This window comes from Zalophus californianus, chromosome 3, assembly GCF_009762305.2.
Source record: "Zalophus californianus isolate mZalCal1 chromosome 3, mZalCal1.pri.v2, whole genome shotgun sequence".
Taxonomy (NCBI): domain Eukaryota; kingdom Metazoa; phylum Chordata; class Mammalia; order Carnivora; family Otariidae; genus Zalophus; species Zalophus californianus.
Window position 1 is genome coordinate 97849457 of NC_045597.1, and position 17775 is coordinate 97867231.

At 38.4% G+C, this 17775-nt stretch overlaps 1 protein-coding gene across 1 annotated transcript in view; it reads right to left on the minus strand.

Moving 5' to 3' along the window:
- Nucleotides 1-17775, minus strand: part of DPP10 (dipeptidyl peptidase like 10) — a 1417029-nt gene that overhangs the window by 664642 nt on the left and 734612 nt on the right. The window lies entirely within an intron of this gene.

Consider the following 17775-nt stretch of genomic DNA (forward strand, 5'->3'; position numbering starts at 1 on the left):
TTAAATACAGCTCAAGTTTCTATAGCTTGCCTATACAATGCCAAAAATTATTACAAGGTCAATAGAATCTTCCAGGATTATGCCCAATGTTAGTACATAATTATTTTTGCCTTGCATCCTCTGGATACATTTTAAGCAAATTTGTTTATCTAATCTACTATCTTTTGGACCACATTTCAAAAACGGGGTAAGAGGAATTGTCATTAGATGGGATACACAATAGCATGAAAGGAAAATATATAATCTTAGAGAAAAAAAGAAAAAAATTGGACCTTCCATTATAAAGTAATAGAACAACTCAGTACCATTTAGTATGGGGAGGGAAAGAGAGGCAAATATCCCTAGGCAGTTCAGGAGGATCTTAGAGTATAACCATATCATGGCATAGTAAAGTTGATGTTGAAAATGAGGACTTTAGGAAAAGTAAAATCAGGCTAGGCATACTTTCTTTAAAAAACAGGGTTATTTTGAGAAGATGGACTGCAGTGATGCCAGCATGGGTTTAGGCTAAATAGAGAACTAGATATCAAAACCAAAAGCACAACATTTACAATGAATCTAGATAGCAAGATATCTCTCCAAATTTCTAAATTCCAAAAGCCCACAGCTTGCATGTCTTTGGTATCTAATAGGACAAAGCATAGAGAAGTTGTGGGACAAATGACCAACCTGATAATCCCAAAACATTAAGAAAGCCCAAAAATAGTCAGTAGATATTCACTAGAAAGCACAGTGGATCAATTTAAGAACACCCAATAGAAGATTTTTATGCATTCCAACAGTGAGTAAAAGGAACCCTGTTGGGAGTTGATTTCCCCTTGATCTCTCACATTTCTCCAAGTCTTATTACCAAGAAATAGTCTTTTGTTCTAGAATATCATTTGAAGAATATTTGTATAGAAATTATCTTGGGAAGGGGAATAGTGTTTCCCTCTGGAGAAAAACACAAGTTTGTTCAGAGTCCTGCAAGATAAATATTGTTCCCTCTCCATGGCAAAAAGTAGGCATGCTTTCTCTCCAGTATAAAAAGGATAATGTCTCCTTCAGAAATCAAGAGAAGGCATGCTACTTCCCATTATAAAAGATTTGGGTTCCTTTAGCTTCTCCTATACTGCAACCCACTGTGTGAGCAGGTATTCATCTGTTCCCAATCATTCACCCCCATGGGACTTCGGGACAAGAAGAGTTTACAAAAATATGCTGTTATTCATGCTATTTGCTGTACCATGGGTAATAATGTTCTTTGTCTCTGACTCAAGATTCTCATGTGTTTTGAAAATGTCCATAAAACTGGCTAACTTGTTAGCTTGCAATTATACAAAATCTTTCTCTTTTTTTTAATATATTTATTTATTTGACAGAGAGAGACACAGCGAGAGAGGGAACACAAGCAGGGGGAGTGGGAGAGGGCGAAGCAGGCTTCCCGTGGAGCAAGGAGCCCGATGTGGGGCTCGATCCCAGGACCCTGGGATCATGACCTGAGCCAAAGGCAGACGCTTAATGACTGAGCCACCCAGGCACCCCTAAAATCTCAGTTCTTAAGAGGCTGATGTCAACATCTAAGGTGGCTGGAGAAATCTATATCCTATGAACCCTTGAAACTGACATGCCAGGCTTCTTGCCAACACAGACCCCATAGTAGGAAAATCTATTAGAAGTGGAATCAAAATTGAGCAGAACAGAGATACCAGAGATGAAGAAAAGAGAAAATCCAGCCAAAAGGTAAACAGACACAGGCAACCTAGGATCACAAGCCATCATATTTTTAAAATACTACATAAAAACAAAAAATAAGGATCTCCTTGAAGTTGGAAAGCCTATCTGAACTTTTAACTATTTAAAGTTCAAGAAAACCTAAAAAATTTCAGGAAAACTAAAGTCACATAAAAATGATCAACAGAAAACTATCGTGGTCAAACCCCATGAAAAGTTTTGCCTTGACAACAAAGCTGCTACATGAAATAAAAAGGATAATATCCCTTCAGATAAGGGATTGACAAATTACAGTCCACAGGCCAAACCCCGCCCTCTTCCTATTTTTATAAATAAAGTTTTCTTGGAACATAGTCACACTCACTCATTTACATATTGCCTAAGACTGTTTTCATGCTACAATGGTAGTGTTAAGTGTTTGTGACAGAAAACATATGGCCTGCAAAGTATAAAATATTTACTCTCTTGCACCTTACAGGAAGTTTGCCAACTTCTGCTATTGACAAAGAAAGCTTGCCAAAAAAGTCATGCTCAAAAATTTTTCAAAACTGCAACATACTATTTCAAAATGAGCTAAAGAACATTTAAAAAAAACATACAATACATGAGAGAATAACAATCAGAATTAGAAAAACTCAAATAAAAAGGGACAGCACTCAAGAAAGAATCAGAAATAAAAGAAATGTCATTAGAAATAGACTAATCTAGGAGGTATATAAGAGCAAATAAGCACAACAAATGATACTCTAACAGAAATCAAGGTGGGAAGGAAAAAAAAAAATGTTAACCAAAAACAAGTGAAAAAAGACACTCAAGAGAAAGCAACAAATTTTGTAGATGGCAAAGAAGATCCAACATACAGATTAGGGGAGTTCTGAGTGCGAGAACAAACCAAAGCAAACTTTGGGAGATGGGGATGGGACAAATACTAAGAACTTAAATTCATAAGAATGATCCTGAAATTAAAAAAAAAATTAAAACTACTTATTGAAAAGTCATATAGTATACCTGAGATCAGCATAGCATAATCAATGCCAAGTAAAATTAAGGGATATTAAAAAAAAAATTATTTGGGCACCTAGACAAAAGTAACATTTAACTTAAAAAGTAACTAATATTTTATTATCATTAGACTTTTCCACAGCAACACCTTATCTTCAGGGGAAAAATGAAGTTATATATAAGATATTCAAAAAAATAAAATGTGGGCCAGGAATTTTATGGATTTACATATGTTTGTATTTCTTTTTTTAAAGATTTTATTTATTTGAGAGAGAGTAAGAGAGCAAGCACAAGCAGGGGGAGGGGCAGAAGAGGAAGAGGCAGACTCCCTGCTGAGCAGGGAGCCCCATCCCTATGACACAGGGCTGGATCCCAGGATCATGACCTGAGCTGAAAGCAGATGCTTAACCAACTAAGATACCAAGGAGCCCTATATGTTTGTATCTCTTAGATTTAAACTATAATTTGAAACTCTTATCTAACTCTCCTTTCTTCCTTCTGCACTTTACAGTGATGAAGTCTGTATCACTATTTGAGACCTCTCTCTACTCCTTTAAATGCCTCCCTTTGTTCCTTCATAAGTATTTCCTCCAATAACTCTTGCATATCTAACCACACATGCTTCTCGGAGCACCTGGACTAACACAGTCTAGCAATAATGACCATCCACCTTGCAATCAATTGTCAAGTGAAATACAGGTTGTCCAAATAAATTTGAATTCCAGACAAATGACAAATTTTAGTATAAGTTGTCCACTGTGGACTTTCAGGGGTATACTTATACTAAAATTTATTTGTCATTTATCTGAAATTGAAATTTAACTGGGTGTCCTGTATTTTTATTTGTTAATTCTAGCAACCCTAGTAGCAATGCTTATCACTTACACTCAGACTGTGGTCATAAAAGAAACCAGGGCTTCTTAGAGAAATGAATGTGTCTGGAATGAGAAATGTACCAGACCATCTTGGAACATTTTGACATAAACTAGCATGGAAGCTACCAAAAAATACTAGGATATATTAAAGGAATCAAAAGACAATCCTGAAAAAGTTCTATCTGGCCAAAGAAAAATTTGAACTTTGATAAGGATAGCAATGATGGTTGATGGGAATCCATCAGGTCAGGTATGTTTCAGTCCCAACTGGTCCCCTCCTGAGGATGATGGGGAACCAATTTATTATTATGAAAACTAGGTAAAGAAAAAAACAGAACATTGATCTGTCCTTTTTGGGAACTGCATGACTGAGTAACCAAATTGTAGATGAGAGGATGCATCTCCTTCTAAATAAAATTATTCAAGCTAATAGATAAAAATAATGGGTATAATTAGAGTATTACCACTTTGGAAGCTCCAATAAAATAACAAATTGACACAGTGTGCCCCCTAATAAAAGAACATAACACTACCTACAGTCGTGCCAAACACTTCAAAGCTCTGTCTGACCAAGAGTCCACTCCCATTTGCAGGAAATACAAGGAAGAGAAGAACATGCACCATCAGCACACAATCAGCAACTCTACCCTGGGGCAAACTCTGTAAGGCAAGTGTCTCAAGTTCATCAACAGACAAATTTTAAGGAAGAGAAAAGAGCTTGGTGGGGGTTGGGGGAAGGGATGACTTGATTAAAATGAAGTTACATATCAATTAGAAAATTGATGACTAAGCCATAGTGCATCCGGATACACACTTAAGTGATAAACCATCATGAAAAACAAGGAAATGATTACTATAAAAATCAGGACAGTGTTTACTTTAGGAGGGAGGGAGGACAGGGCATATGGAGAGGCTTGGGTAACTAGCAATGTTTTCTTTGACTTGGGTGGTGGCTAAAATGATATTTGCTTTAATAATAATTGTGTGTGATTTCCTGTATCTGTGTTTTATTTTTACATAAAAGTTTAAAAAATGCCTAATAGAATTCTTGGCTCCCAGTAAACACTCAATAAAGGGTGGCTTTTAAAGACTATAAAGTAAACGATAAGGACTAGATTTAGAACAACTCCTTCCATATTGTTTTTGTAAAGTGATGGTAAACCTCCAGCTCTCAAGGTCATGCTCTCTCTCTCTCCAATGTAGGTAGAGCTACAAAATTGCTCCTGCCTCTCCAAAATGTGTTTATGGCTTCAAAAGTGGAATGTTAACCTTGTTTATGCTTTTAGAGCTCCTCAGAGTTAGCGAACACCAAGATAGACAAGAGGTTGTATGGAGAAAGGCACTTTATGTTTTGCTGGGGATCCTCTTTGGGATCTTCATCACGAGACCATTAAGTCACGTGCAAATACTAAAGCAACTTAGCCTGCATTTGACACCATGGGGAAAATTGTGGATTGTGATCTAACTATTCAATTCCAACTTTATGTGAGGAAAGCAATGAGTCCCAGCCCGAGCCCACTCTTTCTTATTGACTGCAGAACTACACAGGCTGTGTGACGTACAGAACAATTCGTGCTCTTCTTAGCAGGATTTGTGGCTTCAGGTGGCTATGCCTCTTGCCTTCCCAGACTGAGTGACATGCTTGTTCCAAGGGCTGTAGTCTTCAGTCTGCAATTGTCTGGCTATAAACAGGTGTACAGTTGCTATTCAAGCTGAGCTTCAATTAGTATTAGAAGGATGCCTTCTCCTCCCTTATGTCCATGCTTCTTTCTTATGTAGCACCTGCCTTGGCACTATCTCTGCCCACACTGCAGATTTGGGCACAGAGTGCTGTGTCTGAGGGTCCAAATGGGGTTCTCCCATCTGCCAAGAAGTGCTAAAATCTCTGAATGTGCACATCCCTGAAAAGATAGCCCCGCCAAATGCACATTTTTTCCACCTAAAAACATTTGCAAATTCATTTAGACTCTTCAAAGAAGCCATCCCTGCCCACTCCAGTGAGAAGTGATTTCTTCTGTTTTCCATTTCTAGAGCACTTAATCTCTATACCATGCATTTGTCACGTACCATTTACTTCCTTACACCATCAGCCATCACACTGGTATTCTAGCACTCTCTCCACTCTACCACTCTATCGAGTCCATTCCCATTTTGGAATTTTTCCTATGAATAATAATAATAGTGAAAATAATAATAACTCACATTTATTGACTGCTTAATGTGACTGAGGCACCGTGTAATGCTTTTAATGCAACAACTCTACAGAGTGGATGTTATCTCTACCTCCATTTAAAATCATGTAAACCTAGGTTTAAAAGCATGACATCCAAGATTCCAGTTATTGAGAGGCATAACAGAGATCTGAATGCAGATAATACTATTGCAAATATCATTAATAATGTCCTGTCTTACATCAAGACTCACAAAGAATAGGTGTCTATTTAATTTAATCCTTAAAGTTTCATAGAGTGCTTGCTATGTTGATTTTTTGCCTGGAATTACTATGTAATATATTATAAACTTTATAAATGTATGTGTGTATATATACACTATATATATAGTATATACATATAGCTACCCAGTAAAAAGGCAATAAACAGACTTAAATAGGTAGATGATTTATAACATTGAAAGTATTTTATAAGATCTTTGTCCAATTTATCTAGCACAGAGGGATATATGGTAGTTGTGCAATAGGATTTTTTTCCGGCTATCATAACTATCTCTATGCTTCCCCATGATCCTTATAACTATTGGTTACATGCAGTCTTCTTCATTCGGATATATTATTTAAAAATCTGTATCTAAGTGAGAAAAGACGACCTGTATTTTAAAATCTGTATCCAAAAGCCTACACTAACAATAAGAAACTTTGGCAGAAATTTTCAGATACAAGAATGGAAAGCTATGGAGAAAAATTTATATAGTACTCTCTAGTAAGAGTCCATAACAAACCACCTATTCACCTACACTTAGGATATTCTGACTGTTCCCAGTATAAGTTATTCGATGTAAATAATGGTGTTTTGTAAGACAAATGCATGAAGAAAGATACAAACAAAATATCAAAATTTCTATTTGGACTTGGAGTCATCCTGGTGTGATAGCGTAGTGGTTCTCAGCCTTGGGTGCATCTCAGAATCTCCCACTCCAGATCTCCATTAAGAAGATGCAGTAGAGTAGTATCTAGGAATCTGAATTCTTACCAGCATCCTAGAAGATTTTGAAGAGATTGAGGGATCACACTTTGAGACCAAATTAAAGATACAGTAGTTAAGAGATGAAATTTGGAGTCAGAAAAACCAGAGTCACCAATTCGACATTTACTTGCAATGTACTTAACTTCTCTAAACTCCAGTTTCCTTTTTTCTGTAAAATGCACAATAACAATGTTATCTGACTCACAGCCCTGTGAGAAAATATATGAAAATGATTGGCTTAGTGCCAATCATAGGAAGTGATAATTGTTAGCAAGTAGTGGTAGTGATGGTATTACTAGTGTAAAAAAATGCAGGTGTTCTCAGAATGATATGTCATGAGGGAACTAAAATTAAAACAGCAATGAGATACCACTGCACACCTATTAGAATGGAAAAATCCAAAACACTGACGACACCAAATGCTGGTGAGGATGTGGAACAACAGGAACACTCATTCACTGCTGGTGGGAATATAAAATTGTATAGCCATTCTGGGATACAGGTTGACAGTTTCTTGTAAAACTAAATATACTCTTGGGGCACCTGGGTGGCTCAGTCGGTTAAGTGGTTAAGTGTCTGCCTTCGGCTCAGGTCATGATCCTAGGGTCCTGGGATTGAGCCCCATGTCCAGCTCCCTGCTCAGTGGGGAACCTGCTTCTCCCTCTCCCTCTGCCTGCCCTTCCCCCTCTGCCTGCCCTCCCCCTCTGCCTGCCCCTCCCCTGCTTGTGTGCTCACACTCTCTCTCTCAAATAAAATCTTAAACAAAAACACACAACAAAAAAACCTAAATATCCTCTTACCAAACAATCCAGCAAACACACTCCCTGATATTTACCCAAATAAGTTGAAAACATATCCATATAAAAAACCCGCATGCAGGTATTTATAGCAACCTTATTCATAACTGCCAAAACTTGCAAGCCACCAAAATGTCTTTCCATAAGTGAATGAATAAATAAACTGTGGTATATCCAGACAATGGAATATTATCCGCTGATAAAAAGAAATGAGCTATCAAGACACAAAAAACACATGGAGGAAACTTAACTCTATAGTACCAAGTTAAATAAGCCAATCTGAAAAGTCTACATACTGTATAGTTCCAACTATGTGACATTCTGGAAAAGACAAAACTACAGAGAGAATAAAAAGATCAGTGGTTGCCAAGGTTTTGTAGAAGGGAGAGAGGGATAAATAAGTGAAGTACTGGGGATTTTTAGGGCAGTGAAACTATTCTGTATAATGCTGGGACATGAATATATGTCATTATACATTTGTCAAAACCCACAGTATAAAAAAAACAAAGGGTGAACTCTAATATAAACTATGAGTGTCCGTTAATAATATACCAATATTGACTCATGAGTTGTAACAAAAGTATCATGTTAATACAAAGTATTAATCATATCATTAATCAAACAATTAATCAATCATAATCAAAGTATTAATCAATGATTAATCATTATGATTAATCATAATTAATCATTAATTAATCATATTAATCACACATAGGAACTTGTGTGTGAGTTTGTTGGGGGGTGTATGGGAACTCTACTTTCTACTCATTCTGTAAACTTAAAACTGCTTTTAAAAATAAAGCCAATTATTACAAAACAAAGACAAAAAAGGTAGGTGTTACTTGCATGGCTAAATATGAAAATGTGATATCAAAGAAAGAACACTGGCTATGAACTCAGGGCTCTAGGTGAAAAAAAAAAATACACAACTGGATTTTGAAGACTTAGTACAAAAAAAGGAATCTCTCTCATTTATAAATTTTATATTGATTACTATTTGATATAATATGTTGCATTAAGTAAATATATTATTAAAATTAATTTCACATCTATTTATTTTTTTAATGACTACTAAAATTCTATAAATTATATGTATGGTTCACATTAGACTTCCATTGGTCAGTGCGGATCTGTGAAATGCTCAGGAGGTTTCTGGCATATAAAAAGCCTTGAAAAATTAACATTCTTTGATACTCATCAGTGTCCTGTCTTGTAATGATCTTTATTTTTCTTAATTACAGTAAAAAATTTTTTATTATCATTTTCCCTTGATGAGTTCTAATAAAAAATTAAGGCCAGTATAATCCTTTGGACATCACCCCAATTTTCCATCCCCTCTTACAATTTAACTGTCCAGTCACCACCTCTGGACTAAAGTCACCTCCATGGCCCTGACTGGTACCATGCCAGTATCATCTCGAGTCAGCCAGTGCTGCTTGGTCTCTCCAATGTGTGCATCCTGCCTCCCATTCCTAGGCATGCTGATCAGATAGCCCTGGTTGCCTTTGAGAGACTCTAAACTTTCACGAACGGTGTTTCAGGAGCTTTCCATCTTCCTTCAAGTAACTGAGTGGGCCGATCTAATGGTTTTATGTTAGAAAAAGTTTTACTGTTTAAATGTTGAAAAATGTTTGAAGTGGACCTGGAATCAGGCCCTAGAGAAGTGAGGACCATCTCCCAGAAGCAAAAGGGAGATATGCTAAAGGGCTCTATGGACTGGCAGAAGCTGCATCTTGGAGGCTCTCCGCCCTCTACTGGTCCTGGGATAAACAACAGAATGGGATGTTCTAGGACACCCCTGGGTGTCTGAGAAGATTGCTCCAACATGGTCTCATCTCATTCCACAATGTCAAACATATTTATGCCAAAAGATCAAAGAAATGATCCAAGATTCAGAAGACTAACCTCTATTAAGGTATAGCCATTCTCAGCAGGATCAAGCCTGTTGGACTCTGCAATGATTTGGCATATTTAAGATGCCAGTACATTTTAAACCTTTTGTACCTTCCCTGGCATTAACTGCATATCACAGAATTCATAGCCTTGTGGAAATTATTCTATATCTTGAATAATGCCCCCATTCACTGGGCAGATCCATTCATTCTCTGTCATCTATTTCATCTCATATTTTACTAATCTTTCAGGTCTGTTGATCAAGTCTGTTCTACCCTACCTACTCTCATAATACTTTAAATATCCCCTTAGCCTGGGAAGTACCAATGCTGTTGTTGTTTTAATAATCATAATGAACCATTACTTCCAGCTGCCTATATATTTTCTTTAGTTTCATAACTAATGCTTCAACCTCCAGCTTTTGAAAGGAGCTATAGTTTATCCATCCAGCCATGTGCTAGCAAAGGGCTATCCTACCAGGTATAAATGATGAATCCCTCTGCCTGTTGTTCCTCTACATTATCCAGGGCAACCCCAGTCAGCCTCACAGCATCATGCTTGTCCATATCTGACACAGTATGGCCTATTGTCCCTCCTAGGACCAAGCTACATCCTAAGGCAGGTGAATCTAGCAGGGGGATCTAGAACTCAGTTCCTCCTAAAACTCAAGCCCAATTATAGAGAGCTCAACAATGGACCCTCTCCAGCAGCAGCAGATCACCAAAGAAAAGTGGGTCCAAAGCCCTGCCCCATAATAAAAGCTCAAATTCAATTCTAGGGTATAGTCCTCAAGCCCAGGCAAGTAGTCACCTCTAGGACACCACAGCCCCATTACCAAAGGTGGCAGACCCCTCTTGTAAAAAAGAAACACTGCTCAGAGTGAGATGGCTTTAAAAGAGGAATGGAAGTAGACCATGGACTCTGAAGGGACCCTGGAGCTGGGGGCCTGGGGTCTGTAGTTTTGTTTCTTCCTTCTGGTACAGCCGTAAGCACTCCCAGGGAACAACCCCTCTTCCCCTGAGTCTTGACAGAGAAAATTAGAGAGCCCATTCAGAAGAGTGTGAGACCCATGTGGATCCGGAGGGGTGTCCCAGTTGGTCATCTCTCTCTGGGAGCTTCTAGGCCTTGCCACACCCACTCTCCTCTCTGAATCAGTTAAGCTTCTGAGCTGGAATTTCTGAACTTGGTCTGCCTCTATTTAGATCAGCAGTGTTGGCTTCCATCTGATCTCCGTTCCTGGGGCTAAACTCCTGGGTTCAGGGTAACTAAGAGCACACATTGCTTTGTTCCCAGACTTTGACTTTGTATTTAGAACACTGGGCTCTGGCTAGCAAAAGCTTTTCCTGAATTCCAAAATCCAGACTTGTACCACCCTTGCTTTAGACCCTCTGTGGCCATGCTTGATTAACTGATCACTGCAGAAGGCAGTGAATGATTTCTGCAAAGCCCAGGATTATAGGCAGTTGATGAATATTAAACAGCAAGAGGAGTACAGCCTTTAAAGCAGAAACACTGTGCTATTATCTGACTCTCCTGATAGAATAGGAAATCCTTGAGAGCAAGAACTGTGTCTTATTTGGCTACGGAGTACATAGCTCCTTGCCTCTCAAAAGCACTAAATGAATGTTAGGTGAATGAGTGAATATAAGAATATACCTGTATACAGGAAAGCATGGACTCTCTCCTCATGCAGATTACAAACCTGGATGTGTTTCCTTCCAGAATCTAATCAATTAATATGTTGTATGCACTTAAATTATTATTCCGCTACCTTACACCAAAATATTTGGGAGCATCTTTTCAACTTCTTCAGATAGAAATGACTGCGGGTAAGGTAAAATGCTAGCACAATCCCATGCTAGCAACATTACCTAGGTTTAATGACTTAACCTCATTTTCCCCACCTCTAAAGTAGAGCTAAGAGTCTCATCTCAAAAGTATGCTGGGAAGATCAATTAAGATGATATGTGAGAAGCAGCAAACACAGTTATCTGGGACACAACACGCATTCCATGAATTTCCCTTTGCCTCCCTTCATAAATGTCAAGTTTCTGGGTATTAGTTTGAGAATGCTCCTGAAAGAAGCTAGAAAAATTTCTTTCCTGCATTTACATTGGTGATTTTCATGTTGGGAAGAGGCTGGAGAATCAGCTAGGGAACATTTCTAAGCCACACATTTTGCAGCCCCTCTGTTCTGATACCACGACTATCATGTGCAGATGGCAGAATACTTCCAAGTAATTTCAATAGCCTTAACCACTTCACCAAACACCTGTACCTTCTTGTCCTACTCAATAGTTTTCACTCCTGGCTGAATGTTAGAGTCCCTCAGGGAAATTCACAAACTCTGGTGGATGTTTAGGGCTATCTGGTAAACATACAATATTCCTCTACTCCACTCATTCTCCTACTTTCCAAGATAAATGCTTCACAACTTCTCCTCTGTCCTTGAAGATCCAATAGGCATCTCAAAATCATCATGCACAAATATAGACCCCTGATTTATCTATCTCCCTCACATTACCTACCTCGTTTCAGTAAACGGCAGCTCCATTCTTCTAATTACTTGGATTAGAAAACCCAGAGTCATCAATTACTCCTCTCTTCTTGTCTTTCCCCTCTTACACACCATATCCAATTTATCAACAAATTCTGTTGACTACCTTCAAGACAGATCCCGTATTGCACCACTTCTTGCTACTTCCACTGCTAGAAACTCCGTTCAAGCTATTAGCATCTTTTGGCCGGATGGTTGCAAAAGCTTGCTGTCACCCCTTCCTACACCCTCCCTCCCCTTGAATTTTCTCAGAGAAGCCAAAGAGAGCTATTTAAAAAAGAAGCCAGCTCATAGCATTCTTTTACTCAAAAGGTATTTACTGGCCTCTTAATGAAAACAAAAGCCAAATTTCTTACAGTTCCCCAAAGGCTTTCATTGATCTGTCTCCTTCGTTGTCACTACCTCTGAGCCATCATTTCCAATCACTGCCCTCCTGATGGCACCCCTGCAGCCTCACTGGCCACCTTGCTGGTCCTTAAGCAGAAACTCTGTGAGCTTCCCTGCTATTTCCTCTGTCAGGAGCACACTTCTCTCTACAATCCACATAGCTCATTCTTCACCTCCCCCAAGTCTCTGTCAAATGCCACTGTGCCAGGAAGCTCTTTCCTGGAGTACTCTCTCTTAAATAGCAGGCTTGTTACTCTCTATCTTCTTTATTCTGGTTCATTATTATTATTTCTTAGTGAAACCCATCACCACCTGGAACTTGCTGATTTATTTATCTCTCTTCTGCTGTAACACAAACCCCACAGCTCGAGGCCTTTGTCTATTTTGTCCACCTCCATACCCTAAGTGCCCAGCATGGGGTCTGCGATTTGGGAGGCATTTAATAGACAGGTGTGAATCCTGATCTCAATGGGATCCAGTTCTCTAGAGCAAGATTTTCTGGCCTAGAACCATTTGCCTGGGGCAAATAGGTTCACATTCAAGCCAGTTCACTGACCAAGTTCATGTCTTGATGACAGATTGATTCATGTGTCAATAACACATAATGATCAAGTTATTTTATAACAAAATAGTCTCAAGATTTTATTTTTACTTCTCAGATCTTTCAATTTCAGGCTTTTCTGTTAGTACCCTAGATGTATCATAGGAGCTCTGCTTTTCACTTCTAGACTGCTTTGAAACTCAATCCCCTCTCCTGCCTCACAACGCTTAATTTATTAAACTTTTGATACTGAGTCCAAAGTGTCCATTTTTTAAGCCAATTTTTCTAGATGATTATGGTTAGATTTACAATCAAATGCTTACTATACATTTCACTGTCTCAGTAGTACAGCCTTTTAAAATGTGAAGTTTTTGTGAGGGGTGTGTGTGAGTGTGTGAGAGAGAGAAATTGAGAATGTCTTCCCAAAGTTCTTTGATAATTTACATTAAATAACTTAAAAACTGAAAACAAAATCTATGAGCTTCCCTTTTTTGTCACCTATAATATGAATTCTATAATTGCGATACATTTTCTCACTATGTGATTTAAAATTTTGAATACTAAGTCTCCTGATTCCCTTTTCAAAGATAATATACCATAAATTAGATAGTTATTTTTGCATATATTTTTAAGTTCGTTGTTATAATTACTAGAATAGTTGTTATTTTTAATTGCTAATATAATGCCTTTGTAAACACCCTCTTGGAAAATGGAATTTTCTAGAGAGAATATAACTCTCCATCATATTTGAAGGAGGAATAAAGACTTATTTAAATAATAATTCTGTGCGCATCACCCATTACAGTTTGCTTTCCTTTATCATCAATATGAAATTCATTTTTTCTACTGCTTGGAAGTCACTGATGATTTTAAAGACATTTGCCCACATCTGAGCTAGAAGAATATACTCTAGAGTGTGAATCAAGGAAATACATGTAAATTAAACATAATGCAACAAAGTCATAGAGCTTAAATCCTAATAAACAGATATTGAGGATCCTGATACCATCTACAAATGTAACTCTAGATGTGAAAATTAATGATATATAATGTTTCCCAATGCTTTATAAAATTGTCAGTTAAAAAATTAAATCACCTTGGCTTATTTACTGAGGTATTGCTGGTGCTCTAATTAATAAAAAACACATTTGCATTTTATTTTCCCAAATGAAATATATAGCAATCATTCTTACTCACAGGAGTTTTTTCCTAGTAATTATATCTATGTTTGTCCTATCTTTTAAAATAATGTTGAGTGAAAACATTGAGTTAATATAAATTAATGCAAACTGTAAATGTTTTCTAGAAGGGAAAAAACTGTTCTTATTAAATACATGTGCAGCTATTTCAACACAAATGCAAATCAGCCCTAATTTTATTTTCAAAATGCCACCCTTTAACCAATATAATGCACAATCAATTTTAAGCACCAGGCAGGATGCTTTATAATGCTGCTCTAGGGAAGACACACAATTTTTCATTTCATCATCAACACAGTTAAGTTGTATCACCAAATAATCTATAAACCTCTGATTAACCAGATGCTATTTTTCCACCCTCTGTTCCAGATTAAAACGCAGTGATGTGTTCAATAGGGTACAAAAAAAAAAACCCACAAAAACAAAACACCTGATAAGCTTTCTTCTTTTTCCTCCACAGAGCCACCCAAGCTCCCCATGTGGAGGGGAAGTGGAGAATGGCAAACCCTTGTATATGCAATTTTTGGAAAAGTAAATCAGAATAAAAAACATACTTGTTCCAATCTGTAAGGTCCAACTAAATGCAATGTAATGCATGCCTAGTGTCTTGGCCAGTCCCTACATCATATCCTCTACTTTTTCTTTCTTACGCTCTGAAGGTCTCTATCTGTATCCTGGTGACCCACATTTCTCTGGCCGAGCCACACGTGACATTATGAGAACAGCTGCAGAAGCCTACATCTCATAGTTGAAGAGAATTTTGAGTTAGTTCTTGGTCTAATAGCACAGTTGTGTTTGGAATTATACAAACACAGTAGTGTTTGTATAAGCTCTAAGTCACAACATTCTCTAGATCCTTCCTTATTTACTTAGCTAACTCTCCTGTTTCTTGATTGGCCTTTGTTAAAAAGAAAACCACAAGGCCCAACATGGTGTCACTTAGACTGAGTTCCCAAACCAGAGCTTGATACCTAACTTAACTGCAATTTCAACCTCTTCCAGAAATCGGTCAGTCGGGAGTTTTTGGATCAGCACAAAGTAGTCTACCAGAGGGGCCCCTCTCCATCCCCACAAAGAAAGATGAAGTCTCCCGCATGATAAGACCCCTTGCTCTTCCCCTAAGGGAAAGATACTGTGCCTGAAATAATCCTTCCCTTTCCTAATAATTTTCTCCCCACCCCCCTTCTATAAAAACTTTCCATTTGGTACAACTCCTTGGGAGCCCCCTCTACTTGCTAGATGGGATGCTGCCCAATTCATGAACTGTTTAATAAAGGCTATTACATCTTTCACATTTATTCAGTTGAATTCTTGTTATGAAACAACCTCCTAGTTGGAGGTCTGTCAACCTCTTAGCCATTCTTCCAATGGGGGAAAATTTTCTCCCTCCCATAGCACTCACTTCCCTCTCCTTAGGAATGGACTTCTCTCATTAAACCACAGTGCTAGTCATTGTCTTAATTAGAGCCTGACTTCCCTAATGCCTGCCCCACCTGTTAGACATTCTCCGGTGTTGAGTTTGGATGCCTTCTACACCTGGCCTGGCCAAACACACCAGACGAAGTGATGTGGGCCACTCATTTCCTTTCCCGTGTTGACAGTCTTTGCAGCCCGGTAACTGGCCAGCCTCAGTCTTGGGGCACCGTGTACTTTCTCACTAGCCTGTTTGCTAAGGGGCTAGACTGCCTCAAGCCCACACCCTTTGCTGTGCTGATACACCAGTTTTCTGCCAGATGGCTCAGTCAGGTAGACGTGCTACAGAAAATCAAATCACTGGCCAGGGCTCGGATTCTTTTGTTGTACTCCCTAAAGCTCTATTTATTGTATTAGTTGTAAATCTACCACTCCCTATCAGAAAATGGAAAGCAAATAGATGCCCTTCACATACGAAGGTGAGACTGGATATGCCCTTTGAGTTTATTTTCCGTTAGCGCAGATGACCACCTCTTCCCACCCACTCCTCACGCCTCTCCCCCAACACCTGTGCATGGTTTGCATGCTAACTGCTCTGGCACTGTCTTGTTGAAAAAGAGTGAAATCATCTGGACCATATAAGGGAGTAGCCAACACCTGCACCTAATGCTAAAAACACTGCATTAACTGAATCTTGGACCCAAATGGAATAACACCTACTTTATCCCACATCATTGGTAAGGGAAATGTTCTCTTTAAGTGAAAATATTTTAAAATCTATTTTGGATGGACAGTTTTCTAAAATTATTACATTGCTCTCTGCTTTCTTACCCTGGGGATTTTAAATATGATGACTTTGGTCAACATTTGGAACATCAATTTCTGTGCTATGGCCCCAAAGATTATTAGCGGAGGTGTAATTGTTGGCTCCTAAAATAGGTGTCCTCACATTGCTTGGCTCTGTAACTCTCTATGTCTGCTTTATGGTTTTTCTATCTATCTCTTTGCAATTTTTGCCTTTGCCGATTGCTAACAGCATTTCCCCCTTTTAATCTGTTTTGACCTGAGAAATGAGATAGCCATGTTTGGTAGAATAGGTCATAACATAAAAATATATTGGTTCTGACTGAGGGCCAGAGGACAGCTCTTGAGAATATACACATGAAATTTTAGGAAGAATAATTTTTGAAATATTATGGCCTTCCTTTCTTGCTCAAAGCTGTAACTCTGCCCAGTTGATGTGTCCCTGAAAATACTATGTGAACACATAAAAGGTTGAAAAACATTGCCATTTGTTCCAAATATCTTCAGAGCATATCCACATCTTCACAGACATACTGAGAGAGAACTCACACAGGAGCGCCCTTGCGGTTATACACTCCCAACACATTTTCCCCCGATAGACAATTTACCACACATAGGTCGGCTTACAGGGATCTGGGTGTGTGTATAATACACCTCAGAGCCTTTGCTCCATCGTGACTTGTAGTCACTATTTTTTTCCTTTCAGTACAAAGCAAGTAGCTGCTGTTTTGTCCCGTAAAAGTTTCATCCATGAAAGACTCCTCAAAGACACAAGACTTCTCTATTTTCTCCCCGGTTCTTCCCACTCCTTAAAAGTAAATAATTAAAACTACCTCTTTGCCTAAGTGCTCTGTCTCTTGCTTCTCATAAAACTCTTCAGGTGGCGGATTCCGAACGACAGCAGGAGGTCGAATCAGCAGGTCTGAGCACTCAAGTTAAAGGGGAAAGGGAGAAAAGCTTTACGACTTTCCGGCATGTTCATTTGAGGCATGAGTGTCGCAAACCGTGAGAAAAATACCTTTGATCCTTGAGATGGAAGTCAAGAAGGCTTTCTGCAGAAAGGTCTGTTACTGGGAGTAAAATGTTAAAGATTGAATATCTAACTTCAAAGACTCATAGGAAATTACCCCTTGGGCAAGGTTGGTGGTTTGATGTCACCATTCACATTCACTGGGAGAACTAAAAAGACCCCAGCTTACCATATTCAGGTCAAACTGCTCAGGAGGTGAGAGAACCAAATTTCGTTGTACTGGGGACCAGAAATTGTTTCACCGAGTATACAATGTTCCATTTTAAGTCATGAGCAGTGTTCTAATGGCTAGGCCATGCAATCTGGCAGTGACTCCTTTCTGGGCATTAAAAATGGAATGTGTAAAATCTGAGTTTTGTTTTGT